At 41.6% G+C, this 18,265-nt stretch overlaps 2 protein-coding genes and 1 pseudogene across 2 annotated transcripts in view; 1 reads left to right on the forward strand and 2 right to left on the reverse strand.

Annotated features, from left to right (window-relative positions):
- The window catches only part of LYSMD2 (LysM domain containing 2), a 35,477-nt gene extending 25,762 nt beyond the window's left edge, over window positions 1–9,715 (reverse strand). Inside the window, exon 1 of the mRNA XM_086710693.1 lies at window positions 9,604–9,715. The gene's annotated coding sequence lies outside the window, so the exon portion shown is untranslated. The remainder of the gene's footprint in view (window positions 1–9,603) is intronic.
- LOC147580223 (uncharacterized) lies at window positions 9,615–15,511 on the reverse strand (annotated as a pseudogene).
- TMOD2 (tropomodulin 2) overlaps window positions 9,872–18,265 on the forward strand; it is a 54,254-nt gene continuing 45,860 nt past the window's right edge. Inside the window, exon 1 of the mRNA XM_086710690.1 lies at window positions 9,872–10,003. The gene's annotated coding sequence lies outside the window, so the exon portion shown is untranslated. The remainder of the gene's footprint in view (window positions 10,004–18,265) is intronic.

Genomic DNA, 18,265 nt, shown 5'->3' on the forward strand with positions numbered 1-18,265 from the left:
AGCACAGAGCCCGACATGGGGTTCAATCTCACGAACCGTGAGATCATGACCTGAGCCAAAATCAAGAGTCAGATGCTTAACCAACTAAGCCATCCAGGCGCCCTTTTCTACATAAATTTTGGAATCAGTTTGTTGACATCTACAAAATAACCTGCTGGGATTTTGATTGCATTGCATTAAATCTACAGGTCAAACTGAGAAGAATGGACATCAACAATATTGAGTTTTTCTCTCCATGAACATGAAATATCTCGTCATTTATTTAGATCTTCTTTGATTTCTTTCATCAGAGTTTCGTTGTTTCCTCTCACATAGATATTATAAATATACCTAAGTATTTTTTCTTTCTTTGCTTTTTTGTGGGGAGGAGGGTACTAATGTAAATAGTGTTGCATTTTTAATTTCAACTTCCAATTATAGGAAAGCAATTGACTTCTGTATAGGTTGTATCTACAACCTTGTTATAATGACTTAGTAGTTCTAGGGTTAATTTGTTTGTTTTTTCAATGTTTATTTGGGATTTCCTACATAAAAATTATGCATCTATAAACAAAGACAGTTTTACTTTTTCCTTCCCAATCTGTATATAACCTTCCCCCAACCCTTCTTCTCACATTGCATTAACTACAACTTCTAGTCAATGTGGAATAGAAATGGCAAGAGGAGGGACACCTCAGTGGCTCAGTCAGTTAAGCATCCAACTTTGGTTCAGGTCATGATCTTGAAGTTCTTGAGTTCGAACCCCAAGTCAGCCTCTGTGCTAACAGCTCAGAGCCTGGAGCCTGCTTCAGATTCTATGTCTCCCTCTCCCTCTCTCTCTGCCCCTTCCCCACTCACACCCTGCCTCTCTCTCTCTCTCTCAAAAAATAAACATTAAAAAAAAAAAGAATTGGCAAGAGGAGACAACCTTGCCTAGTTTCTGATCCTAGGGGAAAAGTATCTCACTTCTCATCATTAAGTATCATGCGATCTGTATTTTTTTTTTTTTTTTTTTTTTTTTTTTTTTTTTTAGCCGTTGTTTTTCATATTAAGGAAGTTCTGGGAGCTTTTTATCCTAGTTTTCTGGGAGCTCTATTCCTAGTTTTTCTGGGAGCTTTTTATCATGAATGAAGGTTGAATTTTGTTCAATGCTTTTTCTGTATCTGATATGATTACATGATTGTTTTCTTTAGCCTGTTGATTTAATGGATTACAGTAGTTTTTTTGAATGTTGAACCAGACCTGTATACCTGGAAAAAATCCCACTTGGTCATAATGGATCATTCTCCCTATACATCGTTAAATTCAATCTATTAATATTTTGTTGAAGACTTTTGCCTCTATTTTTATGAAAGATATCGGTCTGTAATTCCTTTCTTGTAATGTCTTTGGTTTTGTTATTAGGGTAATACTGGCCTAACAGAATGAATAAGGAAGTATTCTCTGTGCTTCCATTTTCTGGAAGACATACAGAGAATTGGTATCATTTCTTTCTCAAATGCTTGGTAGAATTCACAGGGAAACCATCTAGGCCATGATAATAAAGACTATAGTAGAAATAAATGGAGACTAGAAAAACAATAGAGAAAAGGGGGAAAAAAGTTGGTTCTTTGAAAAGATCAACAAAATTGACAAATCTTTAGCTAGACTGACCAAGAGAAAAAGAAAAAAGACTCACATACTAAAATTAGGAGTATAAGAGGGGACATCACCATTGACTTTACAGAAATAAAAAAGATAATAAATACTATGAAGAATTATATGCCAATAAAGTAGATAACTTAGATGAAATGAATAAATTCCTAGGAAGACATAAACTAATGAAACTGACTCAAGAAGATATACATATTCTTTTTTTTAAGGTTATTAATTTTGAGAGAGAGTGTGCATGCAAGCAGAGGAGGGGCAGAGAGAGAGAGAGAGTGAGAGAGGTTCTACACTCTCAGTGCGCAACCCAATGTAGGGCTCAAACCCACGAAACACGAGACAATGACCTGAGCCAAAATCAAGAGCCAGACCCCCAACCAACTGAACCACCCAGGTGTCCCTACATATTCCGAATATATGTAGAAAAAGCAAAGAGACTGAATTAGTAATTTTGAAATTTCCAACAGAGAAAAGCCAAGGCCGAAAGGCTTCATGAGTTAATTCTACTTAACATTTAAAGAATTAATACCAATTCTTCACAAATACTTCCAAAAAATAAGAGGGAATACTTTCTAACTCATTCTATAGGGCCAATATTACTCTGATACCAAAACTAATTAAAGACATAAAAAGAAAACTGCAGACAAACATTTCTCATAAATATGGAGGTAAAAATTCTCCGCAAAATATTAGCAAATCAAATCCATCAACATGTAAAAAGGATTATATACCATGGCCAGATGGGATTTAACCTAAGAAAGTTCATTGAACATCTGAAATATCAATATAATATACCATATTAATAAAACAAAGGGAAAACCCCACATGATCATCTTTATGGATACAGAAAAAAAATTTGGTGAGATCCAACACCCTTTCATGATAAAACTATCAAACAAAGTAGGAATAGGCAGAAACCTCAAACTGATAAAGGGTACTTATGAAAAGATACCATCAAGAAAGTGAAAAAAAAAGAACAATCCACAGAATGGGAGAAAATATATGCAAATCACATGTCTGATAAAAGATATATAACCAGAACATATTAAAAAAAAAAACTTTTACAGATCAACAATGAGAAGACAACCCAATTAAAAAGAGACATTAAGAAAATAATCCCATTTACAACTGCATCATAAAGAATAAAATACCTAGAAATAAATTTAACCAAGGAGGTGAAAGGCCTGCACTCTGAAAACTATAACACATTGAAGGAAGAAGCTGAAGATGACACAAATAAATAGAAACATGTGTTATGCTCATGGATTGGAAGAAATAATATTTTTTAAATGTTTATACTGCCCAAAGTAATCTACAGATTTGATGTAATCTCTATCAAAATATTCATAGTATTTTGCACAGAACTAGAACAAAAAAATCCTAAAATATTTATGGAACCACAATAGACTCCCAATAGCCAAAGCAATCTTGAGAAAGGCAAAGCTGGAGGTATCTATAATCCCAGATTTCAAACTGTACTACAAAGCTATTGTAATCAAAACAGTGCAGTATTGACACAAGAATAGACACATCGATCAATGGAATAGAATTGAAAGCCCAGAAATAAACCCATATTTATAAGGCCAACTAGTCTAGGACAAAAGAGGCAAGAATGTACACTTGGGGGAAAAAAATCTCTTCAATAAATGGTGTTGGGAAAACCAGACAGCTACATGCAAAAGAATAAAACTGGGCCACTTTCTTACAGCATGCTCAAAAATAAACTCAAAATGGATTAAAGACCTAAATTTAAGACCTGAAACCATAAGACTCCTATAAGAAAAATAGGCAATAAACTCTCAGACATTAGCCTTAGCAATATTTTTCTGGATCCATCTCCTTAGGCAAGGCAAACAAAAGCAAAAACAAACAATTGAGACTACATCATACTAAAAAACTTTTGCACAACAAACCATCAACAAAATGAAAACACAACTTTCTGAATGGGAGAAGATATTTGTAAATGCTATATCCAATAAGGAGCTAGTATTCAAAGAATATATAGAACTTCTACAACTCAACACTAAAAAAAAATTCAATTTAAAAATGGGCAGAGGACCCAAAGAGACATTTTTCTAAAGAAGACATACAGATGACCAACAGACACGTGGAAAGATGCTTAACATCACTAGTCATCAGGGAAAGACAAATCAAAACCACAAGGAGCACCTCACACTAGTCAGAATGGCTAGTATCAAAAAGACAAGAAAAAACAAGTGTTGCCAAGGATGTGGAGAAAAGGGAAAACTTATGCACTGTTGGTGGGAATATAAATTGGTGCAACCTCTATGGAAAACAGTACATGGAGGTTCCTCAAAAAATTAAAAATAGAAATACCACAAAATCCAGTAATTCCACTACTAGGTATTTACTCAAAGGAAACAAAAATACGAGTTCAAAAATAATATTCACCCCTATGTTTATTGCAGCATTATTTACATGAGTCAAGATATGGAAGCAACCTAGGTATCCATCAATAGTGAATGGATAAAGGAGATGTGGTGTATATACACAATGGAATATTACTCAGCCATAAAAAGAATGAAATCTTGCCATTCACGATAACATGGGTAGACCTAGAGAGTAGCGTGACAAGTAAAATAAGTCAGAGAAAGAGAAATACTATATGATCTCACTCACATGTGGAATCTAAAACACAAAACAAACAGAAACAAACTCATAAATTCAAAGAACTGATGTTTGCCAGAGAAGAGGGGTGTCAGGGGATAGATGAAACAGGTAAAGAGAATTACAAGGTACAAGCATCTGGTTATAAAATAAGTTAGTCACAGGATGAAAGTACAACATAGGGAATATAGTCAATAATATTGTAATATCTTTGTATGGCAACAGATGATAACTAAATTTGTGGTGAACATTTCATAATGTATAGGATTGTCAAATCACTATGTTGTACACCTGGAAAAAAATGCAAAGGATTTGAATAGAAATATCTCCAAAGGAGATATAAAAATGGCCAATAAGCACATTAAAAAATGCTTATCATTAGTCATTAGAGAAATGCACATCAAAATCACAATGGGCTACTACTTCACATTCACTGGAATGGCTATAATAAAAACAAAAAAGACAGACATTAACAAGTGATGGCAAAGATACGGAGAAATTGGAACCCTCATACATTACTGGTAAAAATGTCAAATGGTTCAGCTGCTTTGGAAAACAGTTTGGCTGTTCCTCAAAATGCTAAACATAAAGTTACCACATGACCTACCAATTCTATACATAGGTATATACCCAAGAGAAATGAAAACATGTCTATACAAAATGTACACAGATATGCATAGCAGCATTATCCATAATATCCAAAATGTGGAATCAACCTAAATGTCCATCAACTGACAAATAAAGAAATTGCAGCACATCCATAGAGTAGGATGTTATTTGGTCATAAAAAAAAAAATAAGGTACTGATATATGTTACAACATAGATGAACCTTGAAACCATTATGCTAAGTGAAAGAAGGAGTCACAAAACACCACATATTTCATTTATGTGAAAAGTCCAGAACAAGCAAATCCAGAGAAGGCAAAATAGATTAGCAGTTTCCAGGGTCTGGCATTATGGGGGGAGGGGGAATAATGTCAGCTAATGTGCATGGGGTTTTTGGGGGGGATTTTGAAAATGTTCTAAAGTCAGATTGGGTGATAATTAACTCTGTGTATGTACTAAAAACCATGAAATTTTATACTTTAAAAAGGTGAATTTATCATAAATTAAATATATCTCAATGAAGCTGTTTTGAAAAATGTAGAGAGAATGGGTGCATCACCCAGCTTCAATCATTATCAACTCATGGCCAATCTTGTTTCATCTATACCCTGATGCTGCCACCCTACTACCACTCCCACACTGGATTATTTTTAAAGTACCCAGATATTATTTCTTCTTCAAATATTCAGTATTTTTTCACTAATATCCAGTAGTATCTTTCCAAAAGATAAGGACTCTTTAAAAACAATATGGTACCGGGGCACCTGGGTGGCGCAGTCGGTTAAGCGTCCGACTTCAGCCAGGTCACGATCTCGCGGTCCGTGAGTTCGAGCCCCGCGTCGGGCTCTGGGCTGATGGCTCAGAGCCTGGAGCCTGTTTCCAATTCTGTGTCTCCCTCTCTCTCTGCCCCTCCCCCGTTCATGCTCTGTCTCTCTCTGTCCCAAAAATAAATAAACGTTGAAAAAAAAAATTAAAAAAAAAAAAAACAACAATATGGTACCATTATCACATCTAAAAAATTTAAAATATCTTAATTTAATATAATCAAATATCCTATATTCTAATGTCCCTCAGTTCTCTCATAAATGTGATGTTTTAGACAGCTGCTTTGTGCAAATCAAGATGTACAACGCATTGTATTTCATTATTTGTCTCTTATGTTTCTGTGTATCCATAAACTCTCCCTCTTTTATTTTTCTTGCAATTATTGAAGAAGTGGGTTGTCGTGTAGAGTTTCCCACATTCTGGATTTTGCTGATTGCATTCCTGTGATGTCATTTAACATGGTCACTATTATATAGTGATTCACTTCTAGATGCCTGCTGCCAGGTACACTATAAATGTGAATTAATTCATAGTGCATCAACATAGTTGCCACTCCTGCAGTGCTTACTAAGCACCATGTCCTTTGTAGCATCCTTGACACAAATTATCCTATTTAATCTGTATAACAACCCAGTGTGGTATGTATTATTGTCCCCAGTCTAGAGATAAAGAAAATGAAGCTTAGAGAGGTTTAAAAAAATTGATCACAGTCAACCAGGCAGTAAATATTTGGGTTCAAACCCAGGTCTGTCTGATGTTATAACCCATACTTCTATCCATTATGTGATAATATCCCCATCCTTTGCCTGCGGCTGTAGGTGTTGTTTGCTTTTATTAACTCTGAGAAGCAGACCTTCAGTCCATTCAAAGAATTCACTTTTACCTTTCATTTGTAACATGTAGGATGGTTTCAGCTTGAAGTAACAGAAAAATCCATCTCAAACTGACTCATCAATACGGATATTTATTATCTCATATAACAAGAAAGCTACAAGCGGGGCAGCACCAGTTCTGATTGATTTACTGACTAAACAACAACATCACAGACCCAGGGTCATTCTGACTCTTTACTGTGCCATCATCGGTGTGCTGGCTTCCTAAAGGGCCACTTTCAGATAACATGGCCAGATGCAACAACATCAGTGGAGATGGTAGCATGTTTCCCTGTATGTCCCTGTTGAAGAGCAAGAAAATCTTTCCCAGAAGGCTTTCACAGACCTCTCCTCAGGTCTCACATACCAGAACTGGTTTGCATGCCCACCCCAACCTCTCACTGGCCAGTCAAAAGGATCTTGCCCGTGATAGTTTAGGAGTGTACCTCTGAGATGGTAATAGGGTCACCTTCCCTAATAGGTAAACACACCTATACAGACTTCTGTAAAGAAGGAAGAGACGTGAATGGATGTTGAGTATCTGCTATATGTTCCTAACGAGGTATACTACATATTCCATTGTGAATAATGAAAATATTTCATTATAACTGCCACACAGAATTTTTTACTTTGTGTCAAGTGACATTTACTGTTGACATATCAGCTTCCTCACCTACACAAAGACATTAGATAAGATTATATGTAAGGTCCCTTCCAGCTCTACCTGTTTCAATTTTACATTTGCATTTTCTAAAAAGCAAGTTGAAAGTTAAACCTACAAGATATGGTCCAAAAATGATGATGGGTTTCAGCTGATAAGTCATAGGTATGACTGACATCCATTTTTCCCTTAAAAAGTTTTAGATGTAGATATTAGATTTAAAGAACTAAACAAACTGGAACTGATCATATCTTTCCATTAAGTTTCAACATTAAAAATAGAAAGGTTCATTGTTGTACCTTTCTGCCCCATCCATTAACATCTACTAGCTTCTAGCCCTCATGGTACAGAGATTGATTAGAAGTTCTTTTTCACAACTTACTGTCTTTAATTTGGTGTCAGCATCCTCCTGGAGCTGGTGCATGGCTCTGGGACTGTCACAGAGCTCTAATATCTTTGCTTTGGCTGCCAACTATGACTTTAACTTAAGAAACCATTTCTATGCCTGCTTCCTGTCGCAGTCTTCATCTGAAGTAATGCTCCATTCATTTTATCACACGCAGACGTTTTCCTTGTGGGGAACCACAAGAAACCAAAAGAGAAAGATGGTACATCACTGAGTATCTTTCATATATCGAACCTTTTCTACTCTTTCTTCCAATTTGAATAAAACTGTTTTATTATTTTCAGCTTATGCCTATCATCAACTTTCTCTGGGGAAACTGTTGGCTTGATCTGTAAGTAGTCCTGTTCTTATTTAACAGAGGCTATGACTTATAAATGCACAACATAAAAAAGTCAAAGATATCGTGTCACATAGGATATGTGGAATAACAAATGACAAGAAAACTTGGGAACATGATTTCAGCTGATTTGGTCATGCCTCCATTTCATTTCACTCTTTCCAGATCAGATGTGTCATTCTGGTGAGGAGGCAGTCCATTATACTACAGTTGATAGTGGAAATCCCACTGGTCTCTCAGTCAGTATCCCCTGTATGCCAATGTTCATCATGCTAGTTCCAAGAGCCTTAGAGAATTAACTTAGTTTTCTGATTCAGCCCACCATCTGGAAGAAGGCATGGTCCTATTTTGAAATGTACAAAGGAAAGACAGGGCTAACCCTCTTCTGGGGCAGGGTGGAAGGAGAGAAGATAGGCTTAATGATCTACCAGGTGACCTTGAGTAAGTCATATCACTTCTCTGTGCCTCTAAGAAATTGGGGGAAAATCCTCATTCTGTATCTCACAGATTGTTGCCAAAATCAAGTAAGAACATTGAGTAGGAAAGCATTTTCACAAATGCAAAGTTGTGTTATTATTTTCAAATATGGAATTTCCTCTGTGGTTTTGTTTTTTAGTGGTTTGGTTTTGGGGTTTTTTGTTTTGGGGGGGTTTTGGTTTTTTCTTTTTTCCACATGATAACTGCACAAGTCATGCTAGATCATGATGCTGTTTCACCTCGATTCACCCTTTGCCTATTTCAGGCAGATTACACCAGCAATGCTGCATCCATCCCTTTGGTTTATTTCCCTTCCACCACATCCCTAAGATGCAAATCTCATCATAATGTAAAATACTGCATAACAGCCACTTACAAAACTCAACATACTTTTACAGTTGAGATAAATGCTATATACAAGAGTTGCAGTAGAAGTATGCAAGAAGCATTCAAAAAGGAGAGACAGCACATCTAATTAGAGAAAGCTTCTGGAAGATAACCCCATTATGCCATATATTTGAGTAATATCTGTCTTTGTCCTATGTCACCCCACCCCACCCGACTTTCATGCTTCAGAGACAAGACTGTATTTTCTCTATCTTTGTAGCGCCCAAGAACCTGGCAGACAGCACATTTCAGTACGTTCCGGGAGGAAGTTAACGGGCTAAAAGGCTGACAATAACAAGCTGAGCGTGTTTTAACATATACCAGCCCAATGAGGCTCACCTGTTTTTAACTTAGTATTTATTGTAGGTAGGACTTTCCAGGCGAGAAGTGTGCCCGGGAACCCCTGTAACCCCCAAGGAAGGGACCTTTATTACGGGTGTGTTAAGTGCCTAACAGAGGTGCTTTCGTACACGCACCTAATATGGGTTTAGTCCTCACAATACCTGTTTAGGTTTTAAGCCTATTTTACAGATGAGGTTGCCAAGACTCGATAGGCAGAGTTTCTAGTCTCACATCTAGTAAAAGCCACTGTGCCTGCATGGGCTCTCCAACAACCTAACCCCAAAACTTTAAATCAGCCTTGCTAAACTCCACCTGTCTTACCTTAAGCCGTCCCTGCAGGCATCTACCCTAGCTACTCCTCCTTCCCGGGTCCCCGCCCTAGGCCCCAGTAAAGCCTGTAAAAACTCATGCTTTCGCGTAAAGATGCTCACTCACCCAACTGCTCCTCACAGGCTTGAAAAGCCTTTGCCACCCACCCTATCCGTAGCCCCGAGCTTCTCAAAAGAGGCTGCACAGCTTTCTCCCAAGGCTGAGGTCCTCGGCGCCTGCGGAGCTGAGACGGGGTCCGGACGTAGATTCCGGGAGAGGACACCTGCAGGGGAGGACCCGGCAGGGGGTCCCGCCTCCGCCCGGCCGCTGCGCGCCGCCTGGAACTACGCTTCCCAGGCTGCTCCGCTGCCGCCGCGCGCCCCAGCGCCGCGCCCGGCCGGGAGCCGCCTGTTGATCGCCGCGCTCGCCCGGGCCACGGCGCCGCCCCTGCACGGTCGGCCCCGCCACCTCGGGGCAGACGGACTTACGGCCCGCACCGCCGGCTCCGGGATGGGCGCACGGAAGGGTGAGCGCGCTGCGGGGGTGAGGGCCGGCCGGGGCCAGGCGTCGTCTGCAGACCCCGGCCCACAGCGCGTGGGCGGCCGCGCCCTCCCCGTGGGGCTTGAGGATGCTCCGCTGCGTCCGCGCTCGGCGGGGCGGGCGCGCGGAACCCGGGCCGCTTCTAGCCTCCGCGGCCGGGCGGGTAGTGCGGGGCGGCGCGGGGCGGCGGGGGGCGGCGCGGGGCGGCGGGGGGCGGCGCGGGCCAGAGGCGCCCGCCGGGGTGTGTGTCCCACGCTCCGCACTGCGGCTCCGCAGCCTCGGCAGCCCGGCGGGCCGCTGCAGTGAGGGCGCGGTCTCCCGTCTTCGCGCTGCGGGGCTGGGTTTTTCCAAGCTGGGCTTTGTTCCCCACTTTCTTCTCTCCGGTGAACGTTAGACAAGCTCCTGGAGCGTTGTGCCTGTCACTGCATCGTTAAAGCGGGAGATGGGGAAGGGTGGATTCTAGCTGGCATCTTTTTTTAAGATCCCTGGAGCTGTCACCCGCCGGGCGTTTCAGCCTCCGGGAAAGCGGCAGTCGGAGCGGCCTGATGCTGCAGGTCCTCAAGACCTTCATTTTTTTTTTCTGGTTAAAGTAGTGGTAGCATGTGCTCCCTGAGTCTTCCTAAATTTTCCCTGTTGATCTGCAGAAAGGAAGATTGATTTTAAAATAATAATATTAATAAAAGGCTTCTAATGGGAATTTATACTTAAAGCATTCAAAGGTGGGAAGGTGATGCAGGCAAAATGCAAATGAGCAATGAAGGAGGCCGTGAATGCAAGGGCTTCATCTTACCCATTAAACGGCCGAATCACAAGGCACTTGGGAAGGGAATGAAAAAGAACATCGCAGGAGGTTATTTTGTAATCCGGGTTCCTGTCCTAGCTGTACCACTAAGGAGCTGAGCAAGCCCCTTCACCTCTCTGAGTCTCTTTATCCGTGTAAAATGGGGCGTTTGGGCCCATCATTTCCAAACATCTGTTCTTCCTAGATGCTCCTATGAGGGAACTGAAGGGATGATGTCGCTTCTGTTCAACACCATTACAAAAAGCCTGATTGTGACAGAACAAGTGACTTTACCCTAGTGAAGAGGAAAGATTTTTTTTTTTTCAGGGCTTAGGAATCCAATTTAAAAACAAAATAAAACTGATTTCCTCTCTCTACTCTCTTCAGTCGAACCCAATAAATATGTATCACAGCCACTTTAATGTTTGTAAATTACTGTAAATTGGTAGGCAACTTGTGTTTCTTTGCTTTTGTTTTTAATTTGCTGAAGGCGAAGTCATGAGATCTGCGGGTAAAGGGAGAGGGTCTTTCGAGGCTGGTTAAATGTGGTCAACAAGGAGGTGGGGGGGGGCGGGGGGGAGGGGAAGTGGGGGGAAGCCCCAGTAAGAAGTAACCAGAGAGCAAACGCACTGAGGAAAGAGAGGACAAGGACTGATGGGTCATTGTTTGAATAATACACAACAAAGGGAATAAGAGAACCAGAAAACCAGCGCTGTGCAAACTCTTCCATAACTGATTGAGGCAAGGACTCCTCCATGGGTTCAGAACCTTTCAGAGGTTGTTAGAGAATAGGATTATCTCACCACAAATTACCTAGAGAAAAAGTGGCCATCCAATGGAAAAATGAGGAGGTTATCACCTCAGCCTAGTGCTCAAGCACACCAGCACCTATTATGAGTGTCCTGTGGGGATGCAATAACGTCATGATTTCACCTATGCAATGTTCCATAAAGACTGGAAAGGTGACTGTTGGGAGAACAGCGAGTATTGCAGATTACAATACTCAAGTGATGTAACAACCACTTGATATTTGTGAACTTTGGATCCTAGATCAGAAAAAAAAAAAAAAGCTATAAAAAATGACTTGGAGACAACTGGAAGAATTTTAACTTAACATGGGCTGCATATTAAATAATATTACGGAATTACTTTTCATTTTCTTAGGTGCAGTAGTGGTACTGTGGTTATGTAAGACACTGTCCTTAGTCGTTTGAAGTACAGGTATTAGAGGAAATGTGTCATGATATCCCCAACTTTGAGCTAATTAAAGGGCAAAAAGTGAAAAGTGTAAGGGTAAGAGAAGAAGCTCAGGAATGTAGCAAAATGATGGCAGTGCATCTAAGAAAATGGTATCCTGGTATTTATTACACTGTTCTTTTATACTTTCTGTAAGTTTGAACTTTTTAAATTAAAACAGTGGGAGAGATTAATAAAATTAGAAAGTCAATAAAGAGAAAGGATTGTGGAGAACTGTGCGGTTAGTGATACCTAGCCGCAGTGAATCCGTGGCTTTGAGTTTCCAAGATTAAAATCCTGTTGGAGGTGTGAGTAGGCTCAGGGGAAGTCCCCTTTTTTGGCTTTTCTTGGCTTCTATCAATCATTTATTCTGATGATACTACATCCCCTAACTCCAACCTCAAAGTATTGATAATTCCCAAACCTTTGAAATGCTAGCCCTACTCAAGAACCATCCTGAAAGCACCGTTCTTTCCTCTCTACATTCAAGATTTGTGTCCGTATAGAAGGAAGTTCCAGGGGTTGTTTTTATTTTGAGTTAGGGGAGTGTTGAGGAAAGAACAGATCCAGCATTTTGATAGAACAGAAGTTGTTCTGTCAAATGAGAGGGTTTCCTCTCATTCTCTTTATTTGTAAATTGCATACAACCAAATTGTTTCTTATAGACCATAAGTGAGTGGTTCAAAGAGGCTCATAGAAGGCATGTGCAGAAGAGACTTCCTGTCGTCCATGCAGGAAAACAGAATGAACTCTTAAGAAACAGCACAATTTTATACAGAGCCTTTTGCTGCAAAGATACTTTTGCTATACCTGGAATATACATACTTCTACGTTTATGTTTTGCCCTTCTGTACTGGCCTCAAGGCTACCCCATCTCTTTAAGTAGGTTGCCAGGTTTCCCCTATTGAAAGCTGGGTAGAGTGCTAATGAGAAGGTCAGCTCTAGGACGGTGGGTAATAGGAGCTCATGAAACAGGGTACAAGGCCAGCCGTGCCAAGGCTGGAGTTGAGTAGGGAGCAAATATGAGGCACCAGCCCAGAGAGGCCTCTCATCAGGGCAGTTGAAGGCGTCTAGAGTCTAGTAAGCTGGGCTGCTGTTCAGCCATTATGTACAGGGACAGCCATCCCTGATATTTAGAACTGATAACCATTCTGACTGGGCAGTGCTCATTCCATACCATTTGCTAAGTATTTTGCATATCATATTGATAAGCAGTCACGAGTCGAGGTGCACATAGTACCTATAAGTCATAACAAAACATTGATCAAAACCTAGCTGGAATACAGATGCCAGAGTAAGAGACAAAATAGGTCAAAGACTACCTAAGCAGGCAGAAGCTGGGAGGGCATGTGAATCAAAAGACAGAAAGTAGAGAACCCATAGTGTCAGTCAGGAAGTGAGAAGCCATTAATTCCTGAAGGCAAGGCAAGGGAATATGGCCAGAACCAATAGGCAGTTAAAAACTAAAAAGGCACATATACCCAAGTGCAGTGCAAGAAGTCAGGAAATAGAAACTCCTTAGAAAACAGAATCGGGCCAAAGGGATAAGGCAGCAGCAGGAAGCAGGACCTGCCAAGAGAGTTACAAACCAGGTAGCAGTGTGGCAGAGAGTCTAAAACTTCCATGTTAAAGAGCTTCTGCCCCAGCCAGGAAGCTTCTTGGCTGCTGTCTGCCCATGTGGAAACCTATCTCCTTCTTTGGCCAGGCTATACATGGTGGCTTGCTACACCTGGCAACGCTGACCTGGAACTCTTAGAAGCTGCTGCCTCTCTATATTTAACAGATCCTGACAAGGATAACAGAGGGAACAAATACCCCAAATAAAAGACTATTCCCAGACCAAGGGCAAAAATGAAATGGCTTTGACTGAGGGCTTGCATGTGCTAGGCACCGTGCCTGCTATGCACATTATCCTATTAAGCGTCACCTCCACCTTCTGAAATAAGTACTATTCTTTGCCTGTCTTGCAAAGGAAAGAACAGAGGCTTGGAAAAGCTTCTCTTGCACACAGACCTGTAGCCATCCCACCCAGGGCTGGTTGAGTCCAAGGCCCTTGCTTTAAGTCTTATGAACCTGGAGGGGGGTAGCTCACCGGTAGGCACGTGGTCTTAAAAGGAGACTGTTTTCAAGCACAATTTGAGCTATGGGAAATTTTGTGTGATAAGTTTGGGAAGTTAACACGTAGTCTCAGAGACAAAGTCTTCAGTCTGGTGAGATCTGTTTCTCATTCCCCTTTCAGCTTGTTCCCTTCAATTGCCTTGTCTAGTTTTTGCCTGAAATTCCTCCGCATCCTACCACATTCTCTGTCCTTCATCCTCTGAAAGTATTTCCCAGAATATGACAGGAGCCATTTGCTTGTTAAGAAAGAAAGAAAAGAAAGAAAGAAAAAGAAGGAAAAGAGAAATAGACATGACTGGGCCATCTTCAAATAGCTAGATTTTAAAACACAAGCTATGTGGTTATTGCTTTTTTAAAAAAAAAAATATTTATTTTTGAGAGAGAGACAGAGATAGAGCGTGAGTGGGCAAGGGGCAGAGAGAGGGAGACACAGAATCGAAGCAGGCTCCAAGCTCTAAGCTGTCAGCACAGAGCCCAGACGAGGGGCGTCAACCCACAAACTGTGAGATTATGACCCAAGCTGAAGTCGGACACTTAACTGACTGAGCCACCCAGGTGCCCACAGACTATGTGTTTTGTACACATTTTTGCATTTGCCTACAGCTAGAAAGGAATTAAATATATAGGAATAACTCATGTCTTGTTGGAAGATACATTGATATGCCGATTTTGTTCTAATTTACTATCAGAAAGTGTAGATTTGACCCTTGTGCATGTTGGTTCACTGGTTATTTTTAAACTATTATGAAATATTGAAGATTTATAATAAAGAATAGCAACTTCTCACTTCCCCACCCCTACTTGGGAATAAATCATCACCAGTATAGTTGAAGCCTGAGTCCCCCTTCTCCAGCCCCCTCCCTGGCCCCCTCCTCTCCCAGTGCGGTGTCTGTCCTTTCTATGAGCCTTCCTAGAGATGTATACGCCAAAGTAACTTAACGGCACAGTTTTGCCCATTTAAAAACTTTTCACTGTGTTTTTAAGAGTATTTTTTTGCGTAGTCTTTTGTAAAAATTCGCCTTTGGTTTGGACGGGGTTTAATAAATCGGACTGCTTGTTTTGGCTTTGGCTCCAAGTCTTTGTGTGTAGGCAGGGCCAGAGGCTGGGCGCTTGGTGTGGTATCTGCTTTTCCTCTCATACCGCTGTTGTACAAATAAGGTAGTGGACAAAGAAGCAAAGAAAGCCACACTCCTTGTTTTCCTCCCCAGGGCTTGTGTCTTTGGGTAATAGAAGAGTGATTGGAAGACCCAGGTCATTTGTCCTTCAGCTCTAGTCCTTCCTCCGTTTTCCGTTCTCCTAACTGACTTGGTGTGCGTGCCCACCTGGACTCTGGGAAGCCTTGCTTGGCACTCGCTTCATTCCAGCGTGTACATTTGTATCTTGTTGCACGTTGAGTGCTTGCCATGGGACAGACGCTGTGCCGGAGGGGAGGCTGAAGCAGCGCTTTGCAGACTTTCCACTGTGGCATCGCCAACGGGAGGAGTGACCAGATGTGAGCCTTTGTGGGGCCCAGGACGGAGCTGAAGCAGGCCAGCCAATCATGAGCCAGAGATCTGCAACTTGCCTCTTACAATTCTGTGAATGCTGCATTCTTCTCCGCAGTATACCTATGTGTTTTATTAAATGATAGTAACTAGCTTTCCCCCAGATCTTTAAGTCAAAGTTGTGCTCCAGGAGGATGCACTATTTTTTCTCTCTTCTGGCTTTGACACCCCTTCATTAAATGCAGTGTATGCGGTTTGTTTTAAGGGTACCGTTCTATTAACACGTTACTGTAGCTAATTAATTAACGTCTCTTGCCCTGCCAAACTGTGAGCTTGGTTGGAGCACAGGATATCATTTGTTTTGTTCAGTGCTCTTGTCCCAGCAGTATCTGAAAAAGGTGAGCGTTCAGTACTTATTTGTTAAATGAATATACAAACCTGAGCTTGAGAAGCGTAAGAATATAAAGAATTATGATGTTGTCCCTGTCCTCTGGGAGTTTGTGGTAAGAGTTGGAGAGAAAACCATACATGTGACAAACATGAAAAGATAATGAGAGAGCAAGGGATGGATACCAAATTGGTGACATAGTGTGAATTTAGGAAAAGGAGTGATTCCTGCGGTCTTAGGTGGTCTCAGAAAGTTCCATGGCACAGAGTAGAGGCATGTAGTGGAATGAACTCTGGACCAGTGGGTCACTTCACCTCTCTGAGCTCACTTCCTTCATTTGCATTTGTTGGATGCCTACTCTGGGTCAAGATTTGTGTTGAGAGCCAGGATTATAACACTGAACAAAACTGGTATAGTTCCCACCCTCACAGAGATTAGCAAGGAAGGCAGAGGTAAAACAAGCAGTGGTAATGAAGTCAAGGAGAGCTGTGATCAAGGGTGTATGCCATGGGAGAGGGGAGTGACCCCGACCTTGTCTTGGTGTCTGAACAAGGCCTTCCGGAGAAATTGAAGCTTGCATGAGGCGAGAAGATGAACAAGACAGCATTTAACTGAGAGTGGGGTGGGGTAACTAGTGCTCTGAGCAGAGGGAGCAACATAAGGCATGATCCAGGAATTGGAGGTGGTCCAGGAGGCTGGAGCCAGGAAGGGATGGGGAGTGCAGTGCAGGATGAGGCTGATGAGGATGACAGAGGCCGGACTCTGAATTTGATCCTTATCCACAAGGCAATGGGAAGCCATTGGAGAATTTTAAGCAATAAGGCAGAGTTTTTTAAAAAGATCATTTGTATGGAGAAAGGATCAAAGGGTTAAGACTGGATGTGGCAGGACAGACAAGTGAAATAGGTGGATTCTAACATGTTCAGGTAAGGACAGGGTTTGGTGATGGATGGGTGAGGAGAAGACAAGAAAAAGAATGTGTCAAAGATGGCTCCCTAGTTTCTTGGCACCAACTGGAAATTCTAGAGGAGGAGAAGCTGTTTGGTAGGACAAATGATGAGAGTACTCAGAGGTGCTTGAGACAGCCAAGGAAAGATGTTGGCTTGGCAGTTGGAAATATTTGGACCTAGGCCTCAGGAAGAAAGTCTAGGACAAATATATGGATTTGGGGGTCTTTAAGATATGGATTATAGTTAAAACTCTGGAGGTGTTGAGTTCCCTCAGGGAGATTCGTAGGAGAGAAGTTCTAAAACAGGACCTGAATATGCCAGTAGTTAAGATGGAGGAAAAGGAATTGCCAAAAGAGACCAAGACGGAGTGACCGGGGAAGTAGGAGAAAAACCATCTATGTTGCTGGACTGGATGCTCTTTAAGGCTTCAGTCGGCTCTGACATTCTGTGGTCCTGCAGAGCTGGGATTTGAGCCAGGTCTCAAAAGCAGAGCACATGGATAGGCCATGAGCATAGAGCAGGGCATTCCAAGGAATATTACTGTATCAGCCAAGGTTTCAACAAGAAACAGAGGACACACTCAAACTGAACAGTTTGAAGAAGTTTTAATAAAGAGGCTATTTACAAAGATGCAGAGCGGGTTTAGGGAATTCAGTAAGACAGAAATCTGGCACTAGTCACAACAGGGACCCTTCACCACCCCCAGGCCTGAAGTCAGCTAGATGGGAGAGCAGCTGTGTATAGAAAGGACCTTCTGGACCAACCTCCTTGTTCCCTGCTCTCTGGTTTCTTTGTAGAGCCTCCTGTTGGCCAAACATAAACCAGAGAGCAAGAGAGCCCATTCATGCAGTAAATACATTAGATTCCTGGGGCACAGAGCAAGGTGGGGAGTGGATGTGGAGGGGCAAACAAGATACTCAAATAATTATCTTGAAACATGGAAATGTATGGGTAAGAAAGTGTATTAGGTTCCTATTGCTACTGTCACAAATTCAGTGGCTTAAAACAACAAGAATTTAGTATGTTACAGTTTTGGAGGTTGGAAATCCAAAACAGGTTTCACTGGGCTAACATCAAGGTGTCAGCAGGTCTGCACTCTCTTCTGAAAGCTCTAGAAAATAATCCATTTCCTTGCCTTTCCCAGCTCCTAGAGGGCAGTCACATTTCTTGGCTTTCACCCCCTTCCTCTCTCTTCAAAGCCAGCATCACCCTGACCCTCTGCTGCTATCATCATGTCTTCTCTGGCTCTTCTGCTTTCCTTTTCCATCTTTTAAGAGCCCCTGTGATTACA

The sequence above is a fragment of the Puma concolor genome, chromosome B3, assembly GCF_028749965.1.
Source record: "Puma concolor isolate L17-30 chromosome B3, mPumCon1.1.hap2, whole genome shotgun sequence".
Lineage (NCBI taxonomy): Eukaryota > Metazoa > Chordata > Mammalia > Carnivora > Felidae > Puma > Puma concolor.